The sequence below is a fragment of the Bos taurus genome, chromosome 4, assembly GCF_002263795.3.
Source record: "Bos taurus isolate L1 Dominette 01449 registration number 42190680 breed Hereford chromosome 4, ARS-UCD2.0, whole genome shotgun sequence".
Lineage (NCBI taxonomy): Eukaryota > Metazoa > Chordata > Mammalia > Artiodactyla > Bovidae > Bos > Bos taurus.
Genome location: NC_037331.1, coordinates 76,057,543 through 76,063,184, shown reverse-complemented (window position 1 = coordinate 76,063,184; position 5,642 = coordinate 76,057,543).

Genomic DNA, 5,642 nt, shown 5'->3' with positions numbered 1-5,642 from the left:
TAAATGTTTGAACCCTACTGCCTGTCTCCTGGTGCAGACCTTTGTTACATTAGCGTCCTGCAGAGCACGGGCACTGTGTGGCCTGTCCTGCCTGATCCGGCAGGCACCTTCTTGAGCTCCAGGCTTACTGGTCTGGGCTGTAGCCCCTTTTCGAGCTTTCAGCCCCACAGTGTTGTAAAACAGCCCAGCTTTTAAGCCTTGGGCTCCACTTGGAGTTTGTATATAGAAGGAATTTGGAAGAATAAAATCACATAAAACCATGTTTATCCAGTCCTACACTTTTCTTGTTAATCCTCAATCTTGGAACCTGTGTGGAGCTTTTTACAATAATTAGTCACTTAAGGTTTTATTTCCTTGTCCTGTTGTCTTGATGTTTACTGTCTGTTTCCCAGGATACTAACAAGGAAACGAAAGGAAAAGGGCCCTTGACAAGCTCTCTACATGGTCTCTGCAGTTGTAGTTGGCAGAGGAGTTTCTGGTTCACAGCATGAAAATTGAGGTCCAGGTGGCTAGTTTGGTTTCTTGGCTGCATTTTCCTGTGAGTTTCTCTCTATTTGGGCTATGCTTCATCTCAGGGGTGCGAGAGATTGCTGGACATGTTGAAACAAGGGCAACGATGTGGCCAGCGATGTGTCATAATTGCAGAAAATGGTTCTCAAGAGAAAGAATGGCTTACTCAGTGATGCCCCATCTTATTGTGGAATGCTGGTATAAAGTCGATGAATGATGTGTGATGTTATCATGGATTGTCCAAAGCACAGCAGACGGGGAAGATGTGCCACGAATGAGAACAGTCTGGGGACATCCTTGCCTCTCTAAGCCTCAGTTTCTCCGTCTGAAGCAGGGAGGGAGGAATGTGTGCGCAGAGGTCCCAAGGCTGGCTCTGGTGCCTGAAGCAGTGGGGGGCACCAGGGGTGATTTCCCCTCGCCTTGGTGCTCCCTTGTCTTCCACTCCAGAGTCCTTGCTCTGCACGGTGCAGTGTGCCTACTCAAGTCACACAGCCCTGAGTTTGAATACAGGGGGTCTCTTTCCTTGACTGTCTTAGGGAAAATTCTTTTACCTTTACCAGCCTCTGTAAGAGGGCAAAAATTTACCTGTCTTATTGATTTGTTTTAAGGGTAGAGAAAAAAAAATCAGATCAGATCAGATTAGCCGCTCAGTCGTGTCCGACTCTTTGCAACCCCATGAACTGCAGCACGCCAGGCCTCCCTGCCCATCACCAACTCCCAGAGTTCACTCAGACTCACGTCCATCGAGTCAGTGATGCCATCCAGTCATCTCATCCTCTGTTGTCCCCTTCTCCTCCTGCCCCCAGTCCCTCCCAGCATCAGAGTCTTTTCCAATGAGTCAACTCTTCTCATGAGGTGGCCAAAGTACTGGAGTTTCAGCTTTAGCATCATTCCTTCCAAAGAAATCCAAGGGCTGATCTCCTTCAGAATGGACTGGTTGGATGTCCTTGCAGTCCAAGGGACTCTCAAGAGTCTTCTCCAAAAAAAAAGAAGTACTATGAAGCATTTAACAAGTTTGTTGTTCATCATAATACTTAATTCATGGTAACTATCACTGTTTTTAGAATAAAATGTCTCTCAACTCTAGAAGGGCCTCAAACACATTGATATTTTTCCTTTTGATGTCTAGAACTGTCATATGCCAAATGCTCTTGGGATATAAAATTCTAACTTTCTGGAAATCAATTTGTGGGTCAGAGGGTTGGCAAGAAAAGTATTTTGCCCTGTGTTTTCTTCTTTTACTCTCTTCTCACAAAATAAGAAATTGATCATTGGCAACCCTAATTTAAAATAATGCTAAACATGAAGTACAAGTGCCAGTGCTTTATATTCTGGGATTTTAAAACTGTGTGTAGTGAAAAGTGTCCTGGGCCAGGGGTCAGCACACTTTTTCTGAAAAGGACCAGATGGTAAATATTTTAGACCTTTCAGGCCATAATGTCTCTGTTGCAAATACTCAAATCTGTCCTTTTATTGCAAAAACAGCTGTAAATAATACAAAAATGATAATCATGGCTATGTACCAGTAAAACTCTACTGAAAAAAACAGACAAAGGGCTGGATTGGGTGTGTGGGCTGCAGTTTGCCAGCCCCTGTCCTAGATTACACAGTTCAGCTTCCGCGACACTGGTTTGTCACGTTCTCCTGCTATACCTTACTATCCTCATTTCAAAACAAGGGTCAGTCTGAAGATGCCGAGTTCAGTTCAGTTGCTCAGTCATGTCCAACACTTTGTGACATCGTGGACTGTAGCACACCAGGCTTCCCTGTCAATCACCAACTCCCAGAGCTTGCTCAAATTGATGTCCATCGTATCAGCGATGCCATCCAACCATCTCATCCTCTGTCATCCCCTTCTCCTCCTGCCTTCAATCTTTCCCAGCATCAGGGTCTTTTCCAATGAGCTAATTCTTTGCATCAGGTGGCCAAAGTATTGGAACTTCAGCTTCAGCATCAGTCCTTCCAGTGAAAATTCAGGACTAATTTCCTTTAGGATTGACTAGTTTGATCTGGTAGTCCAAGAGACTCTCAAGAGTCTTCTCCAATATCACAGTTCAAAAGCATTAATTCTTCAGTGCTCAGCTTTCTTTATGGTCCAATTTTCACTTCCATACACGACTACTGGAAAAACCATAGCTTTGACTAGATGGACCTTTGTCAACAAAGTAATGTCTCTGCTTTTTAATATGCTGTTTAAGTTTGTCATAGCTTTTTCTCCAAGGAGCAAGAGTCTTTTAGTTTCATGGTTGCAGTCACCAGCAGATGAATATATGCAATTGAATCCATTGCAATGCCAGGCATGAACTAATGGAATTCACCCTGGTCTTTTATGCCTTTCATCCATGTTTCTAATCCTGATTAATTTAATTATGGAATAGTGAAGGCATTTCATATCTTATCTATTCATGGGGACTGGGGACTGTGTTGAAAAAGATTCTGAGACTGTCTGGGCTTGGTTGATTGTCCATTCTTGACTGATGGTTCATTGTCTTCCTGTTTCCCTTGTTATGCTCTTTGTAGTTCTCTTCTTCAGTCATTTTCTTTTGGTTTCTTCTCTCACAGCACCCTTTGCCTTCATTTACACTGGGAAGTGTTGACATTTATGATGCTGGTATAGGGGGCAGACGTTGGCATGACTATTTCTTGAAGTTTTGTATGGTTTAAAAATCTAACTTTAATTTAAAAATCTTGTGCAGAGTTGTTTGCGACCCCATGGACAGAGTAGCCTGCCAGGCTCCTCTGTCCATGGGATTAAAAAACATTTATTTATTTATTTTAATTGGAGGATAATTAATTTACAATACTGTGATGATTTTTGCCATACATCAGCATGAATCAGCCATAAGTGTACCTGTGTCAGGTCAAGAAGCAACAGTTAGAACTGGACATGGAACAACAGACTGGTTCCAGATTGGGAAAGCAGTAAGTCAAGGCTGTATATTGTCACCCTGCTTATTTAACTTATACACAGAGTACATCATGAGAAATGCTGGATTGGATGAAGCACAAGCTGGAATCAAGATTGCCAGGAGAAATATCAATAACCTCAGATATGCAGATGACACCACCCTTATGGCAGAAAGCGAAGAAGAACTAAAGAGCTTCTTGATGAAAGTGAAAGAGGAGAGTAAAAAAGTTTCCTTAAAGCTCAACATTCAGAAAGCTAAGATCATGGCATCTGTTCCCATCACTTCATGGCAAAGAGATGGGGAAACAGTGGAAACAGTGACAGGACTTTATTTTGGAGGGCTCCAAAATCACTGCAGATGGTGACAGAGGATGAGATGGTTGGATGGCATCACTGACTCAATGGACATGAGTCTGGGTAAACTCCAGGAGTTGGTGATGGACAGGGACACCTGGTATGCTACAGTCCATGGGGTTGCAAAGAGTTGGACACGACTGAGCGACTGAACTGAACTGAATGTGAATCAGCCATGAGCATACCTATGTCCCCTCTGTGCTGAACAGACCCCTCCCCTCCACCCAGATTTTTCAGGCAAGAATCGTGGAATGGACTGCCATTTCTTCCTCCTGGGGATCTTCCTGACCCAGGGATCGAACCTGTGTCTCCTGCGCTGGCAGGAGGATTCTTTACCACTGAGCCACCTGGGAAGTCCAGTTTTAATTTCATGAATAATAAAAATGTGCATTTTCATAAGTTAGTATTTTCCTAAGAAAGATGATACAAATGTTTCTATGTGTATGTTTGTGTGAGGTGTTGTCGAACTTATTTTAGACAAGACTCTTTTTTCCTCTTCTAAAATGTGTTTGTTCTTTTCTTGGCTCCCAGGATTATTAAGTAAGCAGATGAATTTCTGTCCTCCTGAGTGGAATGAAGGTAATGACACCATATTCACCTTGCCCATACTGAGGTATGGGCTCCATCCATGCAGAGGGCAGGGAGAGCTGGGCCAATCCTACAGAGGCTTCATGTGCAGATAAGTGTTTCTGGAAAAGATTCTTTCTCTGTGTTTGTGAAGTTAGGGGATTGCTGAGCTATATGTTTTGATAACTCAGTAGGAGGATTCAGAACTCACTTGGCAGGTGCTCTGCTCATGACTATGGTTGATTCCTGTAAAAGGACACAGATTCAAATCTGTCAAGGGAAGGGATGCAGAGGCAGAGTTGGGAAGGGTTCCAAGCAGGGAGGTTCCAAGCAGGGAGCTTGCAGCTGTCCTCTCCTGAGGGAATGTGAGCAGCGTTATCTCCTGCTGGTAGTGACATGTGATAGTACACCCGCAGGACTGATGACTAGGGAAATGTACATGGTTTGCTGGATTCAAGTTTCTCCTGGATCTTGATCACATAGGCAAGGTTGACCAACCTTTGACCTTCAGCCTATCCAGAGAGACAGTGATGTTGCAATGGCTCAAACTCTTATCATAAGTCACATGGTTAGGCTGCCCAGAGGACAAAGCCCCTGGGGTGCAGGTGACCTTCCTGTGTGGCAGAACTCTGTGTGCGCTGTCGCATGTCTTTGCTGGGAGTAATGGGTGCTGCTCTCAGCTCCACTGGGACAGGACAACAGGAAGCTCTGCCCTGGAACTCTCCTAGGCTCTGCCTTAGCTGTCCCATCTCTGATTTTAATCCATGCCTTTTATAAAAAACCCACAAACATGATAACAGCTTTCAGAGAGTTCCATGAATCCTTCTAGTAGACATGAGGTTGGTCCTGAGAACCCCCAGACTCCCTTCTAACTTTGTATTTGATGTTAAAAGTGGGATTCACTAGACTGACCCTTTCTGACTGAAATATGTAGGTTGGGGAAATAAAGAGTGTGGTGGTAAGAACTGACAAATATTTGGTATCTGGAAGGCCTTGGTGTCACCCGTGGTATGAAAATGAAGCTGTGCTTGCTGCTGCTAAGTCGCTTCAGTCATGTCCGACTCTGTGCGACCCCATAGACGGCAGCCCACCAGGCTCCTTTGTCCCTGGGACTCTCCAGGCAAGAATACTGGGGTGGGTTGCCATTTCCTTCTCCAATGCATGAAAGTGAAAAGTGAAAGTGAAGTCTCTCAGTTGTGTCTGACTCTTGGAGACTCCATGGACTGTAGCCTACCAGGCTCCTCCCACCACGAGATTTTCCAGGCAAGAGTACTGGAATGGGAAGCCATTGCCTTCTCCAGGC